This window comes from Anser cygnoides, chromosome 4, assembly GCF_040182565.1.
Source record: "Anser cygnoides isolate HZ-2024a breed goose chromosome 4, Taihu_goose_T2T_genome, whole genome shotgun sequence".
NCBI classification, from domain to species: Eukaryota; Metazoa; Chordata; class Aves; order Anseriformes; family Anatidae; genus Anser; species Anser cygnoides.
Window position 1 is genome coordinate 13,276,926 of NC_089876.1, and position 24,103 is coordinate 13,301,028.

Genomic DNA, 24,103 nt, shown 5'->3' on the forward strand with positions numbered 1-24,103 from the left:
GATAACTGTGGATGTTTTGCCTGACCACAATCCTGATGTCCTCTCCAATATGGTAGACAAACCATGTAATCAAAGTATTTCTGGTCATCTTCTGTACTAGAAGAACTTTCTCACTTTTGAACTGTTTTCTGTTCCTATAGACTGGAGGTGAAGAGCTTAAAGCCAGATATTGCTTAATATCCGCAGTCAAGTGAGATACACATTTTTTGTATTGTTTTTGAATAGTGTTCACTGAACATCGAAAAAGACTCATACAATAATTCAGGTTTGAAGGGTTCTCTGAGGCTCACCAAGTTCAACCTCTTACTGTATTACTCAGGGCTAATTTCAAACTTAGGTCAGGTTGCTCAGGGCCTCACCAAAGGAAGTTTGGAAATTTCCAAGGATGGAAGTTCTGCAGCTTCTGAAGGATACTGTTCCGGCCAGTCACTGAGTTTTGAAGAGATTTTTTTTCTTCTAACCAGCTGGGATTTCCCTTGCTGCACCATGTCACTTTTGCCAATTGTCCTCTCAGAGTACATCTCTAAAAAGGGTTTTTCTCCATCTTTAGATGTTGCCATCTTTATGTCATCACCACCACCCCCATGGGTAGTGAAAGATTCTAATTAGTTTTTCCCCTCATACTCCTGTCCTTTACTCCTTTCTTCTCCAAGTTTAACAACCTACCAGTATCCACTTGAACATCAAATGCTCCAGCCCTCAGTTATTTTAGTAGACCTCCATTGGACTCCCTCCAGTTTGCTGACATCTTGATTGCACTGGAAGACCCCAAACTTGACACAGTTCTCCAGATGTGACTCACAGTTGCCAGAGTTTCCATCATGTGCTGGCTATGATTTTGCTACTGAACCTTAGTATGTGCTGCGTGGTCTACCCAAAGACCATGAGGACAGGCAGAATCAAAGTCGGAGCTCAGCAGCATCATGTCCCAGCTCTGCTCTCTAACCCAGAAGTGACAGTGCTCCTCCAAAACATAATAATCTTGTAGACAATAACATTTTCCAAGAGAGACCCCACAGGAGGTAATTTTTGAGATAGTCCATGACATTTTCTGAACCCTTCAAAAACATTTATTAGGGGCTTATAAATTTTTAGACAAATAGAACAAACTTTTGGAACACTGTGAATGACTGAAAATGGAAAAACTACCAAGCGGCCACAATTGACAGCAATTACTATGACTCTGACAATATTTTTATGCTCATACACTAAGTGATCCATTTTTTTCAAGTGGTCCATCTCTAAAAGTACTTTCTGATAATTTGTTTTTCAGGAGAAAATTAATTACTTTCTGGCTCATTTGCTTATATACTCATAGACTTAATGGCACAGTCTCATGATAAAGTCTGTTTTCTCAAATATTATTAGACCCATGATAAAGTAAGACTTGCAAATGAATGCAAAATAGGCTCATGTCTCAGACTATTCGTTTAGGGTATTTTAGCAGACTTGGATGCAATATCATCAAAGCTCATTTTAATTGGTCTATTACAAAGAGCACTGCAGCTTTCACCAAGTTCACTCGGTTTCACTGAGTCCCAAATTAGCTTCATTCTTCATCAAGTTGTTTTGTTTTTGTTTTTGTTTTAATTTTGTTTGTTTGTTTGTTTCCAAGTGTTTTATCTTTTGTATATATTTTGTTAAGGGGGTTAAAGAAAAGTCTCCCCTATCTTATGTTCTGTGTACAGCCTTCTTTAGAGTAGGCACATTATAATTACTCATGAAAGCTCCATTGCAGTTGAGTGAACAAGAGCATATATAGAAGGTACTTGGAATTTGCTGATCTGAACCTAGCCTTTAAAATCCATTCAGCTGTGTCAGAGATGTGCTGTGACTGGTTATGCTTGTTGTACTTAGTAAATATTTGCCAAGATCTTCGTTATCGTTTTGTGTTATTACCACTGTTAATTTATATCACTTCTATATGCACATGACATTGCAGCAGTAGCAATTCTTTGTACAGTACTAGATAGTTGCTCTTGTCTTCTGTTTGTCACAAACACACCCAAATAAAGCAAGCAGCAGAGAGCATATATGAAGAACTCAGGAAAAATACTTCTCAGACAATGCTGCATTATCACTGGCCCTAAAACCACAGGGAAAGCCTGGAGCAAGAATTTACCTGGGAGGAAAAGGACCAGATTAGGAAGCAATTTAACAAACTGGGGATATATAAATGGGTTGCCCCCATTATAGCTGAGAGAGCTGGCTGATGTCATTTCAAGTCTGCTGACAATTATCTTTGGAAGGTCCTGGCAATTGTGAAAGGTGCCTGAGGACTAGAGAAAAGCAAACGTCACTCCAATCTTCAAGAAAGGCAATGAGGAAGATCTGGGGAGCTACAGTCTGGTCAGCCTCACATTTTTACTTAGGAAAGTGGTGGAGCAACTAAACCTGGAAACCATTTCCAAACACATGAAGTGCAGGAAAGTAATTAGTAGTCAACAAAGATTTACGAAGGGCAAATCATGCTTGAATAACCTGATCTTCATTAATGACCTACATGTTGGGACAGGAGTGCACCTCCAGCAAGATCAACGCATGATACAAACCTTGGAAGAATGGCATATACACCAGCTGGGTGTACTGCCATCAGAAGGACCTGGGTCGGCTGGAGGCTGACACCAGCAGACTGACTCTCTGAAGTGTGGCTACATACAAGAAAAGGAGTGTCAAAGAATGGAGTTCAAGCACGTATTTGTCTCATGGAGCATATCTCTTGCTTCACTTCCCTCTTTCACACAACCTCATTATCTGAGGTACACAATACTTAATTTAATGGAAGATTTTTTTTTAATTGCCATATTTCTAAATAGGGATAACTTTTAGTTACTAAACAAGAATTTCAGCAAGATAAATAACCCAAAGTTTCAAAGTATTTAAATCTTAGGTTTAGCTGGGGTAACAGATCTGTTGAAAGTCTGGATTCATACTTTGTTGGAACCCAAGGTTCAGTAAGCAAACTTGTTATAGATCACAATAAATGAATTCTAAATCTTCTCTGTTTTTAACTTCAAACACTGTTCTGTTTTGGAAACAATTTTGTAAGATTTTTTTTTTCTTTTTCAGGTCTATAAAGAAAAGAAACATCAAAGTTGCAGTGCTCACCATTAAGCTTCAATCATAACAAAATTTAACCTTCAGCACATGAAAAACTTCATTGAATGAAAAATAAACTAACACATTTTGGAATTAAGAATAGGCATAAGTCCTTGCAGTATATAACCTTAGACATTACAGTGGTTGTACACACACCTGTGTGTGTGGAGCTACATGTGTTGAGAGACTTAAAATAGTGCTTTTCTTTTTTATTTGTTTAGTTATGAACCAGGTTTTCCCTCTGAGCTACATGAAAACCTTCATTTTTCCTTTTATGTGACCTAGAAAAAGCACGCTAGGTTTCCCTTGCATGTGTATGCCTTCTGTATCTCACTGGAATTGGCAGATTTCCATTTACAACCCTGACTTTACTGTAGACTAAAACCTCTCTCTGCTACTGCAATGAATGCTTTATCTTCTTTTTCTTTTGTTAGAAACACCCAAACACTTTTCATCCTGTTTCTAGCAGAATGTCCTCCACTGTGATATTATTGTATTATTGCTGGTGAATAAAACCCACCACTCAAAAGGTTTCACACAAGCAGCTTTTTGTTCTCTCTTTTTTTTTTTCCTAAAAAATTAGTTATTTTAAAACTGAGGTGCTCAAGTGTAAGACTTTCAAATACAAGTAGATGCTCACTAACATTTTCAGTGAAACCAGACATACCTCTTAACAGTATATATCTCATTTTTTAATTGTGAACATTTCTAAACCATCAAAATAAATTAATGAAGTTGCATGGAAACACTGTTCACACTGTTGAATCTGTACTAGCTCATTTCATGCATACCTTCTGAATTGGCATAAAAGATGTTTTGCAAGCTTTCCAGGCCCAAAAGACAGAGTAAAAATCTGAATAGTAATGTGAAGAATATAGAACAGAGAAAATCAAGCTTATTGTCTCACTGTCATTTTAACTGAGGACAGAAAGCTGTTTGTAGTTTCAACTTAGAGATAATTTTTTCTTCAGAAAAATTTTCTTTCAATTGATTCTTCTGGAAGAGACATAAGACAGTAGTGCAATTTAAGTGATTCCTCACACAGCACAAGCATACACAAAGCAACCTTTTCTTTTTATTGTTATCACCTGCACACCAAATGTAAGAGAAAACTTTGAAAACATAGAATTAAAAATGTTTTGGTTTACTTTCTAGAACATTAGTCATAAATTCAATGGGACGAGATGGGCTTAACTCAACAGCTTACTGTGATTGATCTACTTTAGACCTAATTTTGCGCTGACTACCTTCAGGCATTTTATTAACGTGCTGTGGGTTAGGAGAGTAGTTTCTCTAGAATCACTGCATAGTAAGGACACAGTCCTGATTGTGGGTGTACTGAACTACTCTCTGGAGAGCCCTTCTTTTATCTACTGATTACAGAGGTAGCCTAAGGAGATGGGGCTGATATGAGAAGTCAGCCAGGAAGAATTCAAGTCCACTAGAGCTTGTCTCTTCTGTTTTGGGAAGTCACTAATATGAGCAGCACATCACATTCACCTGTACATTCTGGCTGCTAAAGAAGGATTGGTAAATGTAACCGACAGTGAACATTTTCTTTTTGTTCAATCAGCAAAAGCAAGAAGAAAGACAACATTTCTGATTTATGCTGGTCTTACAAGTTCTGAATTCCTTCCTTTAACTGTGGTGCATATCTTGCTTCTGATCACCTAATCGATTTTACATTTAGCTCCAGGAAAACAGACTTCCATTTATTCACATTAAAAGGAGAGGAAAGGTATTAAGTTACAAATGCAATAAATCACTGTGCATAATCCAAGGGGAAGAAAATGAGAACTTCCCTAATTTTCTGTCTCTGTTCCTCAACCACTTCTGAAGCAGCTGTTAATTCCTGTTCAATCCCATGTAAATGACACCTTCTTCTTCAACAAGAACAAGATTCACTTGGAATAGACATGGACATAATGAGGAACCCTTTAGGTTAGGGATCCTGTAGTCAGAAAAGAAGGTTTTTAAGGTAGTTATAAATCTAGAAATAAGTAGAATTTAACAATAAACCATTTCCCTATGTTTTTGAGAGCAGTATACCCCTTCAGATTACATAAAAAAATTTGATCTCTTATATCGTTGTCTCTAACTTAATACCAGCATATCAGTGAAACTTAAAGGAAGAAAAGCTGCTGAAAAATCACTTCTCTCACACATCTTACTCGCATTCAACTATATGTAACTGAGTTGGCACACAAACCGTAGTGATCAGGCACACATCTGGTCACAAAATAACCTGCGTCAGGTAGCATAGCTATAAAGATACAGGCTAGAACACATCTATGGCTATTTCTCAGCCTTTAAAACTAAATTAATTTGAATACAAGCAGCCATATAACCAAATCCTTTTTCTTTTTTAGCATTATGTTTCATGGTATTTCTTGTGCCATACTCATCACCATAAGAACTAAGGGCTTTTGTCAGTATTTTGCATGGCACCACTGCATATGTGTCATATGTTCATGCCCTTCCCACCTTTTCTTAGCAAGTGGAGTGGACATCTTCCCTTAGCAGAGCTTTTGGGTCTTTTTGTTTTCCTAATTTTATAGCATTGTGAGAACTGTGTTAGAAAAGCTCTTCTTTGCTGTTAGAAAAGCTCTTTATTTTTCTCTGCAGAAAGATAAGTGGTTTGATATGGCCCTCAGATTGTGGGGAAGTCTATGTCTCTAAAAAAAAAAAAAAGAAAAAAGAAAAAAATAGAAAAAAAATACTTCTACTGCATTACTTTATCCAGCTTCAGTGTCATGAATTAGCCAAGGCTCTGAATAAGCCTGAGCACTGTATGGTTATCTAAGTCCTAGGAGAACAACCAGCAGAATGGCAGCTGCTGAGTGGTTAGGTCTTCCTCAACCCATCCTCCAAGCAGAACACCTGGCAAAAATATATACAGAACATGACCTAGAGCTTGGACCCCTTTGCCCAGGAATAGGATTTTATGACCTTTTGATATTCAAATAATAATGAACTTTAATTCTGACTATTTTTTCTCTTTATTTTATTATTTTTATTTTTTATTTTTCATTATTATTATTATTTTCTGGGAACTACTGTCAATTACTCACTATTCTTTAATCATTGTAACTACTACCAAAGAACAATGTTTTTCATATAGTGGAATTTTATTTCAGAATATGAATAATCAGATCTCATTGTCACTTAGATTCGGCATCTTTTTTGCCACTTCCAATTTTAATCACAATACCTGGCAAGATTTATTATAAAACTCAGTTACCTCTTACCATCTTAGTTTACAGTTCAGTTTATCAGGTTGATTCAGAGCAATCACGAAGAAGGAACTTCAGTTGTCAACTACAATCATTCTATCTCGACATTTAAATTTATTCTGCAAGATAGCCTGCCAAGCCTTCAAAGTTTACTCTTTTTTATTAATTTTAACGTGGCACAGTGATGTTATTTGTGGTAACAGCACTTGGCATAACTGAGGTGAAGTGAGGAGGAGCATATCGTACTGTCAGGAATAAGAGAGAGGCCCCAGTGACAGCAAAGAAGATCATCTCCAAAAACAACATTGCATTAAAAAGGGATCATTAACTCTGGGGCTGCACCCTGAGCCTATGTCATCAGGCATCTGATCTCTAGAAGCAAACAGGACCAGATATGAAGGAGTACCACTGAAAGCACACATACTTCCTTCCAAGCACTACTTCCCAGCTTCCACATGTAGATCTTCTTGAGTCATTATTTAAATATCAAGAATACAGTGAGTATTAATTGTACACAGTAGCTATCAATGGACTTACTGGTGTCTTTCGGGAAGAATTCCCTGGCTGTATGGCCTGCACCAGTATAGGCCTCCTGATAGAGGTAGGTTGTGTTATTGGTTAAGACAGCAAGATAGGGAATAAGTTGGCTGCAATTCCTTTTGGTGTCCCTATCTACAGCTGAAGAGTTACAGTTCTTTCTCTGTATTGCTAAACTAATGGCTGAACAGGTTCTTCTTTAGGTGGCTCATGATATGATCCAGTAATACTTCCTTTCATGACCCATCCTATCTCATCACATGTATGGCTGGATCTTACAACGCATGTCTCTCAACCCCTGTCTTTATAAATAAAATCGGAGGAGGAAGGAGATTCAAGATAAATGCTTCAAAATTTGTTCACTGGTGTTCAAAACATACCTGGAAATCTCAGGTTTTTTATCCTTTTTATTTTTTTTTCCTTTTTTTTTTTTTTCCTTTTTAACCTTATAATTAATCACTGCAAAAGCTGGTAGAAGAACTACCACAGCCAGAGTACAAGAGTCTTGTATTTAAAAATATTATTATCCTTAATTCTGGATACAAGTGGAGTAGAGGGGGAGAGTTTCTGGGACTATAGCATTCCGAGTATTTCCTTTGAAGTATTTCCCTGAGGAAAGCTTGCACCAGAAGCTCCTGAGCTTACATGTTGCTACAGAGCTTGTTCCTGTGCGGTACAGAAGAGTCACCAGTGACCTGCAGATGTGACAGACTCAGAGCTGGATAGTCTAGGCACCAAAGTAGGTGGAGATCTTCTGGCTGTATGCAGGGGAAGCAGGCAGAAAGTCCAGCTGAGAGCCCTTTCTTGTTCACAACCTAGAACAAGAAAGGAACCTGGATCCTTGTTGTCAAACATTCCTCCAGGCAAGAAGAGAAGGGTGCAAGTTTCCAAGAAAATTTTGTCTTAATTGGCATACATCTCCAGACCATTTGATTCACCTTAATTGAGTTTTTCCTCATAGAAAATTCCCCTGGAAAAATTACATCCAGCTCCAATAACAGCAAATTTATCTTACTATGCACAAAGAGAAAATCATTATAAGTTGTTCTCCCAAGTTGTATTTATCTTAATTTGAAGTGATAATTGCAGTGGATCTGACTTTTAGGTGCTAAGGCTGGCAGCTGTAGCTAAATTGGATAGGACAATGGAAACAATATATTGCTTTAATAAGCTAGTGTGAGACTGAAAAACATCTTGGGTTGGGACTAGGAAAGAAATGCCTCTTGTAGACATTAACTAAAGCCTCTAACAGTAGCTGAAGGCAATTTACATACTATAGTAATTGAAAGTAGAAAAATATTTTTAGCGTATAGATATGTAGACTGAAGTAGTAAACTTATCTTCTGACAGAGGCAAAGAGCTGAAGAAATCATCCTCTGTGAACACATGGGCTAGTTGTGGTTTTTAGTATTGATTCAGAAATACAGTGAAAACAGACAAGAGAGCTGAAATTCTGAGAATGAAGCTGGGTAACAGCCAGCAGAGCAGAGACTTGACTATTTACATTACTTCCTATGGAAAAGTAGATCCAGTCTGGAAAAGCGCATCTTATAAGCAAGTCTTCTCACCTGTTGGGAGGTAGGTCTTTCAAAATGAAGTTCAATATTTTTGAACCAGTATTATAACTAGCTGGCATTTTGTTACTTATAAAATGAGGAAATAAAATCAGAATTGAGTCAGAAGATCTCAAAAGTAATCGCATCTGTAACATGAAATTTGTGATGTGGTATATGTGATGAAGGTGCTCAGAAAGATAAGGGCAGAGCAGAAGATAAAAATTCACCTCAAAAGTATTATCAAGGGAGTAATATTTAGCATAAAAGTGTGCTAGTATAATTATTTTCCCACATTCCATATGGTAAGTCACCTTGCCTCACAAATTCAAGTCTGCTGTCACAATATGGAAGAGAAATAATCAATTATAAAAATTCACATTACATTCATGGCACAAAACTCCACAGAACTCAACAAAAACAGGCAAAGCAATTACTAGCAAAGTAAAAAGTACCTTTACAAGATCTATTTAAAGTATCCTTAAGGAATTATGAACCATTTGTTTTCTTTCTTTGCCACTGTTACAGCCCACTTGCTTTGCTATTGGTACCACTGATGCACCAGTTCTCAAAGAGACAATCTGGTGGGAAAGGGAAACAGAAGAACATCAGCGATTATTGAAATGCTAAAAGGGTAAAAACTGCACAATCAGCTGATGGCAGCATGAGGCCATCAAGGCACCAGAAGTACTGAAGTTTGGTCTATGTGCCAATGGCATAAATTGTGTATGAAATGAATATTTAAAAGGCAGGGAGGAAGTCCTTTGAAGCACCAGGGTCTCATCAGAGACCACGGAAAAAGGCCACTGGATATCCCTACCTAAATAGTTTCAGATCAACAGTTTGACAGCTGGGAAAGTTACATCTTCTGTACTTTCCATAGATCCCCAGCTTTTTTCCAAATCAGCAGCACGATTAAATTCTTTGCATGTGCTCACACATTTGTCAGATGTGCTGATGTGTACATCTGAATTTTTCAAATATCCTGAGGTATGCTTCTTTTCCTCAGCTACAGCAAGTCTTTTTCCTACTTTTCTAGTTATCCAGACTTCAGATTTGAAGGGAATGGGAAGGAGAAGGGTAGAATACTGTTTTAGCAAGTTAGCAATTTCACCCCTCTTACTAGTGGATTAGTCTTTTCTGGCATTTCTGTGAAACAAAAAAGTTACCAAAGCACATTTAGAAAAGCAATAAGTATCTTATTCTGCTTTTTTTTTGCCTTTTTTTTTTTTATGACTTCACCTATATATACTTAATACACCATACTGAGTGTTTATTTGTTTCATTCCCAACAGAGATTTTGTGTGTGTGCTTGCGCATCTGAACAATAATTCACGAAAAGTTATTGATTGGTTTGGGTCTCTTTTTACCCTCATATCTCTTGCATTTTGACATAGTGGCTCAAAATCTGAATTTCGTAGCTTAGGGTAATTCTGAATGATAAGACTTTCTAGCAGCCACCATTTCTCCCATTTTCCATGGTCACGTCAGTTACTATTCCTACTAGCACCAAAATGAAGCAGACTAAGAAGTAGAAGAAAGAGATAATATTAGCTGAATCTTTATTTCATGAAGTCAAACTAGTGAGAAGTGTGACTTTAAAAATGCCAGCTTCAATTTCTAATAAATTAGCTATATCAGCACATTGCTCACTTTTAGTTCCAAACTTTATATAAATTTAAGCAATTTCTAAATGCAGTCCTCCTCATTTTGCTATCAACTCCCATTCCAGTTGAGCACACTCAGTGTCAGGGGTAGTACCAACTCAGGGAATCAATCCCTTGGTTAAAATTAAGACTAAAGTGCTCACAGTTCATTAGCACTTACCCTGTCAATTAAATCATGATTGCTGTCACATCTACCAGAACACTAGGAGCCATTTCTTGTCATGGGAGTTATTGTTCCTCACTGCCTCTCATTCCAGAAACTAATTCTTCATCTCAAGCCATATCCTGCTTTTTCTTTGCTTCTGTCTGACTATTCAAGTTCAGCTCACCAAGTCACCAGCACCAAGAAGAGGTGCATATGCAAACTGCTCCATCCCCTCCTTCTATCTCTCCACATCATAGCCTGCCCACAGAGGCAACATGAGACTGTGTGAGCAGTTATTCATACAGTAATGTCAGGGGTGCTAATTCTAGCAGGGCTGGCCTTTTTTACATCAGAAGAAAATCTTCCTGTATAAATTCACTGCTTGCTTTGTCTCCCTTTTTCTGTTCTTTTTGTCTACAGTTGTTTCCCCCCATACCTCAGGAGTCATGAGATACAGCAGAACCATACTGAGCTTTTCAAAACAAAAGATATGAGCTTCCTGCAAAAGCAAGTCTTCTTCAGCCATTTTTATGCAGAAAAGGCCATTAAAGAGAAAGAATATCACATTGATATGAATTAAAGGATTAATAGATCTCAAGTGCGATGCTGATTAATGATTACTAATTGCACCATAACATTCCTGCAAATTGTGTGGGCAACATTCATGTCTCCATTCTGGTAATATATATTTGAAACACTCAGATAACCTTAAGTTGCTTTATCTCATCAGCACAGGAACCTGACATTAAAAAAGACAGGATTTCCCAATTCCTATCCCAATTCTGCCATAAGAGTTCAGCTCAGCTCTATCATAAAAAGAAATAAAGTTCAATGTTGTGGTGTGTATCATTTCACTATGTGAAATAGTGAAAGTAATTGTTTTTTTCTCGAATGGATGATTATAATTATGAACCAATTCATTAGTATGTCATAGTTACCGTTTTTTCTTAAATAGAAAATTAGGATATTGATATTTCAGATGTTTCAAAAGAAAAAAAAAAGAAAAACAAACAAACGAACATATGATCTAAACCTGTTTTAATACATGTTGCAGAAGCACTACCTTAATGTGTGGTATAATGCCATGATCTTTTAATGTGGATATTTTGACAAATTCTTAGAAGAAAAATGTAAGGACATTTGGAATTCACCCATGAAAAAAACAACTTGGGAAACAAGTGAGCTCAAAAGTCTAACTGAGATTTGCTACTTAATAATGACAACAATGTGCTGCTTCTTTAGGTGAATTACCAGACATTTTAACCACTAGCTGACCAGTTGTCAGCTACTGCTCATAGCAATGTGAGAATGTGAGTGCTGTTCTGCCAGAATGGTTCCTGAGCTATTTTATCTGCAAATATAATTTGCTACTGGTGCTGGGATGTTCATGTGGAATCATGAGTGGTCATCTCATGATAGTGGTTAACTAAGATTAACCATGATAAACCATGACATTGGATGAACAAACATTTGGAGCTATTTCTTAACTCACAACTCATGTGTAAGGGATTTCATAGCAAAGAAAACACAGTGAGTGTTTTTTAAATAAAAAAGTGAAGGGGGGGGGGGGGGGAAGAGGAGGAAGGGTTACTCAAGAAAATTATCCCAAGCCAGTGAAAATAAACAATTAGGATAAGATGAGTAAAGAGTATCTGAAAATTTTCCAAAATGTAGAAGTTTTGGAGAAGGCGTATGGGAGACCCTGTACGTTTGTCAAAGCAATAAACTATTAGTTCCACTTTTGACCACCATTAATTGAAAGAATAAATATCCATTTGATACACAAATGTCCAATTTATTCAGCCCACAAAAGTCAAAAGTAGTTTTGCATACTTTTGGAGGAGAGTAAGGGTTTAAGAGCAATCAATTAGCTGAACATTCCTGTGGCACAAGATGCCATTTTCACTTTACGAAAGGGATAGTTGATAGTGCCATGTTCATTCCTTACTTTCTCCCTCTCTCAAAACTCCATCTGTTTGAAAATACTCATTTAATTTAACTGTTGGAATACAATTCAGTATAAAAAGATTTCATGGTTGATTTTGTTAATTAATCAGCGGCATTTTTCTGTTAAGCCCACAGAAAGATAGTGACATTTGGGCAGTAAAGAATACTAATATTGATAAGCCAAATACACTCATGTGCCTCCCAAGCCATAATGTTTGAATAAAAATATGATTTAAAGCCAAACAAATATATTTTTCAGGTTTTTCTTTTTTTTTTTTTAATTAATATATTTGAGTTCTTCATATGATAGCCTCATACTAAGTAATGTGCTTCAGATGTGAATCTGTTTTCAACAGTTTCTCATCTCCAGAAACTGATAAATACATAAAAATAGCACATGTTAAAAAACAAACAAACAAACAAACAAAAAGTCTTTCAGATTTTCTCAAATACTCCATCAGGGTTAGTCTTTCTTATTTCACTGTATTTAATTTCCCATCTTATGAACACTGATCTTTTGGATTTGCTTCTGAAGGACTCAGGTTACTCATAACTGTTTATTCGCTTTGGTGAAAAAATGGTTTATCCAAAAAAAATTTAACCAATAGAAGTCCCTGGGCACAATGGGTTTGCTTAGAGAGCATTAGAAATGTTACTGAACTGTATTTGATTGAAGTGATTGCTGGTTTTATGGTGAAATACAACTTTTGCAGCCAAGATGTCAAATTTGCTAGCCACTGATTCCTGAAACTCAGTCATGGAAAATATATAATGAAGTACTGCATATTCTGCCTTTGATGTGAACATCTAAGCCCTTAATTTGGAAGACATACATGCATGAATTAAAGAAAAGATATACCCCAGAGTTTCAGTTAATTTCAGAGTAGCAGAGCTATAGCTGCACTATTATTTCTGAACTTTTCTACTTGACTATGTACTTATTGGAATGAAAGAGAATTATAGCAGGAGGTGGAATGCGATTTGAGCTCAACTCTGAGTTTTGAATTATGGATGGCTGTATTATCTTTGCATGAACAGAAAGGCAAAATAGCAGCTAATAATCTGCAATGGAATCAAGGTACACAAGAAAAGAGAAGTTAATTTACAAGCTTTTCAATTTCTATGGAAGACTGGAAAACAAAACCTAACAAGCAAGATTGTTTTAATATATATGTAGAAGAGTAATTTGAAGGGAAAAAAACAACACATGAAAATACATGAAGGGAGAGCAATGAGGACAAACAGTATCTCAGCAGGGAATTCCTCACTTATTTGTCAAAATTAGTCAGATAGCACTACACAAAACAAGTCAACTATTTCCTAACAATTGGAAGATGTTCCCAAATGAAAACCAAAGCACAAAGCAATGTTTTGGGGAGAACAATACCACATGGCTGCTGAACCAACCACTTTTTCCATCTGTTTCAATGAACTTCAAATATCTCAGGTTATAAATAACACAGAAAACACAGCTTGAGAAGTCTCTTGTACACACACAGCACGTATGAGTTGATCTTTATCAAATAGCACTTACATTCTATATCTCAACCAGTGAGGCTGTGGGTCCTGCACTGAAAGTGTACACTAGCACTTCCTCTACAGCTCAGAGAAATTGCTTCTGTTCTTTTCTTTACTGCTTTGAGACATGCTCAATATATCAAAACTCTCAATATTTCAAAACTCTTACAGATTCTCTTGTAGAGGAGAAATGAAGATTGTCTCCTTGAAGAAGACTCCCCTCTTAATAGGCTGCTTGGTGCTCAAAAGAGGAAAAACACACCTATGAGACTTTCTGAGTAGAAAAGAAAATCTCATCAATCTCTGTCTAATCCTGGTGTTACTCTGATGTTAGATCTGCCTATGAGAACGGACACAAAAACAAAGAATGAGATGTGAGGTTCTGATTCATTCAGTACAAGGAACATTTCAAAATTATGGCACCTGTGTACTGTTAGTAGACAGCAGCTGTTTTACATTAATGGTTAGGAGAGTAGGTGTTGACTCTTCCTGTAGAAGATAAATAAGCCCACATGGTGTTAATATGCCAGAAGGCCTTTACTATGCTGGTGTCTTATACATAAGCTTCATTTATTTTTCAACTATGTTGAAATGACTTTCCATTAATCTCACAGGATCATCGTGGCAGACCTTCAGTGCCCTTCTGAATCTAGTAAGTACATGGTGATGCATTTTTAAATGTGACCCTGGGACTGTAGTGGCAACACTGGGTTCATGCTTGAAGCAGAATTCAAGCCACATTAATCTAGACTTGAGCTAATATTTAGCAGAAATTCTAAACCTTTGCTTAGAAGTTCACCAAGATAATACAAAAGCTATTGGGTTTTACAGTAAGAGTCATTTTGACAAGTACACATGCAAAAGAGCTCAGAGAAACAATGGCACAAGGGAGAGAACTGGGACTGTTCAGCCTGGAGAAGAGGGTATCAATGTGTATAAACACCTGAAGGGAGGGTTCAAAGAGGACAGAGCCAGGCTCTTCTCAGTGTTTGCCAGGGCAAGAGGCAATGGGCACAAACTGAAACATGAGAGGCTCCATCTAAACAGGAGGGAAAACTTTACTATGCAGGTGATGGAGCACTGGTATGGGTTTCCCAGAGAGGTTATATTGTCTCCTTCTTGTAGATCTTCAAAAGCAATCTCAACATGGTCATGGGCAACCTGCTCTGTGTGTCCCTACTTGAGCTGGGGTTTGGAACAGATGACCTCCAGAGTCCCTTCCAATCTAAACCATTCTAAGAATGAAAATGTTCCCTCACCTGGCTGTTTCCAGGACTACCACAAGATCTATCAGCCTCATGGGCTGTGCACATTTCTCACCACTATGAGGCAATGGGAGAGGCTCTCCAGATCACTTTTCAGAGGGAACAGGAGAGTTAGTTAGGACCTAGTGGTTATAGGATGTAGGGAAGGTGAGCAGGATAAGCAGACTGGGAGCCAAGTATTGGTAGGGTCATAAGTCTGGGCTGGACATAAGCATCTCTCTGAGTGAGACAACAGGGGGAGCTGACTATGGGAGGGTCCACAAGGTCCTGGACAACTGCCAGGGAGACTGTGGGATGATCTGCAGGCTGACTGAGAGAGCCATTTACAGGTGTGTGTGTATCTTTCTGCTTGAGGCACCTGGAGACAAAATGATCCAGGACTCAGGTTGTGGGTAGACTAAAGTCTGCCTCAGGAGTTCATATATCCAGGTACCAGCACCTGGGAAGACTGGGATGCAGGGGAAGTTACTAAATAAACCTGAGCGTCCAAGCCCAGCTTCCAGAGGGATCCACACAGTGTGCATACATGCTATATGTATGTCTCACTAATGGACCTTCATCCTGGATGAAGCCATTGGCGCTGTTTGTGATTGCTGTAATTTCTATCTGTGTTCGTGTGTGTGGCTAGCCATGTCTATGTGTACATATATATTGTAGAGTGTGCTTGTCTGTCTGCTGAGAATGTGTTCAACCTTACTGCTCATGGGACTTGGAGGCATATATCCCTACTGGATTACCAGTTTCAGCAGCCCATATCTGAAACAGTGACATTTCACCTTCACAGCAAGGAAATTATTCCGGCTATAGTAACATTTTGTGACAGCCTTCTTTTAAAACTATGTAGTGAAACATGGACACTTTATAACGCTAGTTATTTATATTTTATAGATGTCTTTTTACCATTTCCATTTGCTAATGTTATTTCCATGACAAAATGTGGATAACAAAAGACAGCATGTCATTTAACTGTTACTCTCCAGACTCTAACATATGTTAATATGCCTACAGGTGTTCTGCAAACAAGGTTAGCATCATGTGAGTAGCTCATTTTATTAACTTTTTAATTTCTTACTTTCTATAAAGAATTTTAAAAATATTGCATGCCAGCAACTCTGGTCCTGACAGTATTTTGCAAACAATGTGATCTCATGAAAGTCTTCCTTTGAATCAAAGGTACTCTGAAGAAAACATATTAAAGCTCATGCAAAGTTGAGTCAGAGGATTAGACTCCATCTCACTCATGCACTCAGAAAAGAAAACCTGGTCCAGTAGGCATGCAAAACACGTTACAACTAGAAAAGAAAAACACTGATTCCTTTCACCTTTAATTCTGCAGAGGACACTTATGTTATTCCCTTACCAAAGTGGTAGGAAGATGAAGAAAAAGTTGATCCTGTATTTCCACAAGGCACAACGTGTTCTAAATCACTTTAACATCTGTTGAGCTGTACAGGGCCTAATGAGGATGCCCCTGAACTAACAGATTCTTAATTACAAAACACCTTATTAGGCTGCATCTCGCGAAAGCCTGTAACATATATCACCATTGAGCCAACCAACTGAGCATGAAGGTATGAAACTACATTAGTCAATAGATGACTTCCTACCTATAAAAGGTGATTTTTGCCTCCCCCTGCTATTTTTTTAAGTACCTCTGTCTTTGTAAAGATGATAGTCTTTGCACTTCAGCCACTCTCATGGACAATCCTTGGGGCTAAATTAACTTCTGAGGTGTACCAATAAGAAAATATAAACAGGGCAACCACAGACAGATACTGAGATAGCAGTTCATATAACATTAGCTGAAAACTTCTTATAAGCAGAAGATTTGTTTTGTGGGAAAAAAAAATATATTATCACCACCAGCTGAAAACTAGCAGCATATATGGTTGAAACAGATGTGAGCAGTCTTCACATTGCATTAAGAGAAATGTGAGGTACTGGGTAGTGATCTCTGTAAACACGTTGCCAACATGATGGGTGGAAATTAAACTGTGAACTTTAGATGTCAAGTATTTGATGGGAAGTTAGAAATCTTGTTTTTATTTCCCTGGTCTGAATCATATTGTGTTATAGAACTAGCAAAACATTTCACTTCTCTTGGCCTCTGTATGAAGCAACTCTTTTGGTCTTACCTGTTTGGTTCAAAGACCATGCTTTACTGTATGTGTGAGCTGTGCATGTGTACTGGGTCTGGCTGGGATGGAGTTAACTTTCTCTGTGGCAGCCCGTACAGGGCTGTGCTCTGCACTTGTAGCTAGAACAGCAGTGGTATCACTCCAGTGTTGTGTCTGTTGCTGCACAATACTGGCACCATGTCAGGACTCCCTCCAATTCCTCAAGAGCCAGCAGGCTGGGGGTGGGCAAGTGATGGGGAGGGGACATCACCAAGGCAGCTGACCTAAACCGACCAAAGGGATATTCCATACCACTCAGCAATAAAAGAGTTGGGAAAGGGGAAGGAGGGGGGTTCTTTTTATGAAGACATCCGTCCTCACAAACTGCTACGTGCATTGAGGCCCTGCTCCCTGGGACATAGCTGAACATTGCTCATTTGTGGGAAGTAAAGAATTATTTTTTTTCTCTCTCTCCATACTTCTGTGTGGCCTTTTTTCTCTCTTCCTTTCCCATTAACTAAATTATCCTTATCTCAACCTGTGAGCTCTTTTTTGTTTCTTTCCAGCATACTTTCTTCTCTCCCTCTTCTTCTGAGGCGGGGGAGTGAGAGAGTGGTTGTGGTGGAGTTCAGCTACACAGCAAGGTAAAAACACCACAGCATAACATGATAGGATTGTAGTGTGGTTTGTAGCTAGGTGAGATGATTACTAGGGGGTAGATAAAAAACATAGTTTTCTGTGTGCTTTTTTTTTCCTCCTTCCTGTGACTGGACTTGCAGTTTGCACATTTTGTTTCATTCCTAATCATGGCAAAACCATACATTTTCTCAGCTTCTGCCAAATCAAAAATTGTGCTGAAACCAACATTCCCAATTTTACTGAACACATGACCAATTCTACTGCTCCACCAGGACTTTCCTGAGCCAGGGACACCAGGACTGCCACCTACCTGAGCCATTTTTCTGTGGCTGCCCCAGGTTGTCTGCTTTGCCAAAACAACAATCGGGTCCCAGGACCTCTGGGCAGCTCTAGCCCTGGTTTTCCAAGAGGACAAAAAGCAATACTGGTGCAACCTGGTGACTCACATACAACTGTAGATTAATTGGTCCTTGCCCCAAGGGCCCCCATTTGTCTGTAAAGACCCAAAGACTCAGACTGAGATACAGAGCTGCTAGCAATTTAGCAGGAATTCAGGCGGGGTTCACAAATAACGTAACACTGAGAAAAATCCAGGGCTGCCTGATGGAAAAGCTCAGATTGTTAGCAATAAAGATATATACTGCACTTATGGCCAATGCTGACTAACTTATACCCACAACTGCTCAGGGCACAAAGTTCCTATTTTGTTATTGCTGTTCCTTTCTGTAACACATACGTGTACCAGATCCGGCGAAGTCAGTAGTGATTGCTTTCCACTGCTGTTCTGTGATCTGCATTTAAAGCAGGACTAAAATTCTGCTTTTTCACATTTGCAGGCCAGATTCAATCAGGAAAACAGAACACAATAACTCTTTGTGGTACTCCTGCATGTCCCATAATGTTTATGAGAGTATTTTTTAATTTTGTGGGAGAGATATTAAAGCATCTCAATTTGTCTCCAAGACTGCCATTTATGCTTCCCTACATCCTAAAAAGCCCAATTCATAAAAACGGTCAGACTTCCTATACAAATGCATATCTTGGGGACTAAATCTCAGAATTTAATTAAGTCTGATCATGCGCAATCACTTCTGAGGTTCATTGCAGTTTATTGAGATGTGCAAGTGGAAAACAGAACATCCTAGATGCCCAGTTACATATTTTATCCAGTGCTGCTGAGCATAATTCATTATGCATGTTCTATTTTTTTTACTGTGTTTAGTCTACATTCAGAAATAACTAGTGGCTTATCTCCCCTAGAGTACCACACGGCACGGGTCAGAAGAATTTCACTCAAGTTCTCATGTATTGAGTTCAGTAATCTGGATTTGACTACATAAAGTAGCTTCCAGACATTTAAGTGAATCAAACTCATTTAGATGGTTTTGATGAAAGTGTGCAGAAAGTTCTTAGGTGTGTAGAAGCAAGATTAAAATATTAAAATGGAAGTTCTTACAAGATATTTTTGGATTTTCTTTGAATATTAGAAGCATCCTCATATGTTTTATTTCTTAAAAAACAAAGAAGCACACACACACAAACACACATACACACCAAAAAAAAAAAAATCTAAGAACACCACACCACTCTTAGACTATCAGTAATATCAGAGCTCTGCTATGGGATGTGAAAACAGAACATAATGGGTTTCATCCTGCCCTCAAATTGTTCATAAGCCCCCCCCCCTTTTTTTTTTTCAAAATCACAGACCTTTTACAAATAAACAAACCCAAAAATCTAATCTAGAAAACTTAATGAGTAGCAAAAATATTTTTATTCTTGAGTTATGACCACAATAAAGAAAAAGTAATATATAATTATTAATACACTATTTTTACGTGTGATTTGTAGAAGTTAAAATTGTAAAAGAAACTCCTGCTCAATATGGAATGAAACCATACTTTATGTTATATGATGCTATGAGGTCAATATGTATTTTATAGAAAGAAAATAAAAAGCAATGGTCATTTCAGACAAATTGGTCTTCCTTGAAATTAGGAATATACAGCAGACATAAACAGAGAGTTATTCTGGTTGAAGTTAAATTCTCTGTCCAAATTCACTACTGAAACAGCTTTTCATCAGGAGATATATACCAATCTGACCAAAGCTGAGTTCTGAAACCAATTTTCCTAGTCTATAATTGAGTAACTAAAAAGTAACTTTCAGAAAACCTCCAACTTTTACTGATAGCAAAAAATAAAAATAATAAAAAAATGCATGCAACAGACTGCATTGAATCATACAGTGTAGTTATATACTGTTCCTCTGTTAAGGTGGAAGTCTATATGATCAACCTCTACATCTGAAACCTAAACCATTTTTGATGGAGTTATCTGTTACATTTCCCTTTACCCTGTTCTCCTGGTGCTGCTCCAAAGGACTCAAAGTTTTAGAAAACCTGAAATTAAGGGGGGAAAAGTGACGTGACAATAGTAGTGGGAGTTAGTAACACTGTCTAACTAGCTTTTAAACACAGTATCTGAACAAAATCTCTGCACTCTTACCAAAGTAGCTATTAAACAAAGGTAGACAGCTACATCTTTCAAACCACTGTTGGCTCCTAAGGGAGCGTAGTGGAGTGTGGGTCACAGAGCTTCCCAGTGAAAATACAATATTCTTGATCTTCCTCAAAAAAAATTAGCAGTGACACCCTTATATCCTGCATAGCAATAACACAGTCATGAAAAACATTGCTTGAGGAAAGATGTGACAAAATACTAATTAAGGGGCTGCTTAGTTACGACTCCTTCCAGTGAAAGCCAAACACACAAAACTTTTCCACAGAAGCTTTGACAGCAAATATTCCATTTGGGAGGCTGATAAACATCCGTTTCAACAAGACATTCTTTGATTAAACAAGCTTCTCCATTTCTGATTCATTTTGTAAGAAAACGTGCAAAATGAATAAAACCATTTAATTTATTCATTACATGGGTCATTAGCTTTTCATTTCTAAAAAGAAAACCTGTCACAGTATTTAGCTAGAATTATAATTGAAATACATATAAAGAGACTTCCACTCCTGTGTCCTTTAATTTTGTATTTGAGTGGCTAATGAATGAACAACACGTTTCTAGCAGAGGATCCGACTACACTATCCTTTTAGTTTGGTTCAGGACCACGTCTTACATCAGACTGGTCTGGCAGGACACAGGCAAAGTTCTTTTTGGATGAAATTAAATGTTAAGACAGAGTATAGTATTGCTTTTCATGTTCTCCAGCCACTAAATGGCATTCAGTTAGCAGGACCAGACCAGAGTTAGTCTAATGTGAAATTGTCACAATGGGTACAACATGGCTGCTGCTCTTCAAGCGTGTCCTGTGGGGCTATCTTAGCTTTTAACACAGACATTGACATATTTATTGCTGCATTTCTGTGTATAGATAGCTTCTGGCTGAATGTTCTTTCTCAACAGTCAGAAATGATAGATTTGCCATGTTTTCATAGACAGCTGTGTATTGGTAACTTACAGGAAGCTAGGTCAGCTGTGAGAGTGCCTGCAATGGAAGTGTTGCTGGTATCACAAGCAAAGAGAAGGCTGTGTGACACTGGCTAAAATAACGTCCTTAGAAACAGGAAAGCAGAGCCCTACAAGGTGATGGAATATTTATGGGATTTGTCTCACTGCAATGACCAGCACTTTTAAATCCAAATGACTGTTTCAACTGTATAGATTAATTAGGGAAAAAAAAAAATAAAATGCCACTCTAGTTTCCTATTGTTCCGATTAGCTTTGGCATGAAATGAAGTAGCTGGGCATTTAAAAAACAAGCAAACAAAGAAACCAATCTTACAGCAAAACAAAAAGCCAACTATGATTCAGAAATACATCTTTAGGCATCCAAGATTAAAAGTGAATAGGCAGAGTGTGTGGGTTTAAACAAATACAAACAGAATTTAACTTTCTTATTTTAATTATATTTAAAAATACACACATCTATGGTCATAGTGGAAATTACTGGATTTTGATCTGGTCAAATTTTGAGAGATTGACAATATTTTTTATTTTTAAGTTAAGAATGAAAGCTGATGAAGTTTTAACTGAATGGTTTCATGATACAATTTTAAATATAGAATAAATAAAAGTGCTCTGAGGAACAACAGATGAAAATGGGCTTTCCATCTAAAATGTAATATTAAGGTTTTAAAACCATTTCTTATTTGAGATTTTGAAGAAAATGTTAGCATATCTGAATTTTGTGAAATGCTTTAGGAAGCAACTGTAATAAATCACTTTGGTAGTACAATATTTTAGAAATTATTAAAATTATTATTATATTAATAATTATATTAATTATTAAAATCCTTTACAACCTGTACATATTATAAACTGTAGCAGGTCTGATGAAACATCTGTATCTCTATTTCACTGTCATTAAAACTTACTTTTTTTTTCTTCTCTCTTTTTTTTTTTTTCTTTTGACAATGAAATATTTCAGACCAAAGAATATGTTTTTGTTTTCCAGTAATAGATTGAAGAATGTGACAAAACTGACCTGCTCTGGTAAAAAATGATATTTTTTTTAATAAAATGGGGACTATGAACATTGTTAATGGACAACTTTCTCTTCTGCCAAATTTTGTCATTTGCATGGTAACTGGTGCTTTGTTTTCCCAGCAGAATATGTCTCTGTTTGTTGTTGTTGTTGTTGTCTTGTTTTCTGAAAATATTTTATGTTGTACTGTTGGGAGGTTTTTGTTTGTTTGTTTGGTTGGTTGGTTGTTTTTTTTTTGGGTGGGGGAGCAGGTTCAACAAGCAGTATCTAATGATATAGAAAATGTATCCGTTTTTCAAAATACAAATTTACACACAAAATAAGTGAATTCATATCAGTAACATATTTTGTAGAGAGATATAAATACTGTTCTTTTACTATTACTAAAAAAAAATATGTTTCACTAGAAAAAGTGTGTTTGACTTATGGTTTCTTAAATTCTAGAGATTTCTACACACCTTTTCCTGAGAGGAAACAGAAAATGAGCTAACCTTAAGACACTTCTTAGAGATCAAGGACCGTGTGGCTAATGTGGCTATTAATGTCTGAATAACGAAGAGGTTACAGCTCACAGATAGATCACATACTTTCCCACTGACAAAAACATAATATCATGAATGCAACCAATTCAATCCTAACTGGAGCAGTTGCTCCAAAATGCTCATTTCAGAAAGGATTTGCACATTTAACTGTTGCGACTGTGGCAGTGCTATAGATATCAGTCTGCAGCAAAAAATCTTTGAGGGCAGACTTTACAAGTATAGCACAAGGAAAAAGTGCTACCATTTTCCAAATTCAAAGGGAGTTCAAGGGACATATGGAAGTAGCAAATAATAAATTTACTGAAAAGTACAAAAGCAAAGCAAATCGAAAAAGCAACAACAACAACAAACAATAGTGTAACAAAGATGTCCTTAGAGTCAGGAGTTGGAGTGTTTGAGAAGAAATGAGTGGTCCAAAATCTGCACCGTCTTAGTACAGGAAAATGAAGACTGTCATCACAGCAGCCCTCAGGAAAAAGAAATTTAATAAATCACAGGAGAGCACTGCCGACAGTTTGGATGCACCACAGTATTACTAGCCTGCCTTAATGCAGTGCAATGTCAATGCAAGGAAAGAAGGACATCTCAGTGCACAGCCTCAAAATTAACTCTGACCTAACACTTTATTATTGGAAGATTTGTCAATGAATTCTTCTCATAAAAAGATTACCTAAAACTTCACTGCCAACTAATCACAGATCCAAAGGTTTTAGATGATGTCTTAGTCCTATCCTCTTATAAAATAAAATATATGTAATGACAAAGATGCATCTGTTTTAAAATCTGAATCTGTGTAGAGTCTGCTGGGGGCAAACCATTTAGACATTTGGGCATCTTGTATACATTTCTCATAATCTGTCTTACAGATAGCATAATACAAAAGACTAAATCTTACTCTCAGAAACACTTGTACAACCTTAAAACCTTCATCTATACAGTGTAATATCAGTAAATCTCAAATCTAAGAAAGATAGTTTGGTCAGTTTACTGGTTATTTTATTCAATCAGGTATTTCTGATATATTTTTTTTTTCTATTTAGGTAGCAAAAATATCCTAACATTTTCCTCTTACATGCCACACTTCCTCTTACATTCATGACAGAATAAACAAGTTCCTCTCTTGTTTATATCTATTATGACCACTTAAGTGTTCCTGAAGCAGACACAGCATTGGCATACATGAAAAAAAAAAATCTTCAGAAAGTTTTAGCTCTAATAAAACCTGTCTACATTAAATAAATTAATTTCTGTGAAACTCTACTTATAGTACTGAACTTTACTTTAGTACCAAATGTTTCTGTGGATAAGGGCTTTAAGGTTGTAAATCACCTGCAAAAGTAC

The 24,103-nt window shown here is 37.1% G+C and overlaps 1 protein-coding gene across 6 annotated transcripts in view; it reads right to left on the minus strand.

Annotated features, from left to right (window-relative positions):
• The window catches only part of STK32B (serine/threonine kinase 32B), a 175,462-nt gene that overhangs the window by 89,254 nt on the left and 62,105 nt on the right, over window positions 1–24,103 (minus strand). The window lies entirely within an intron of this gene.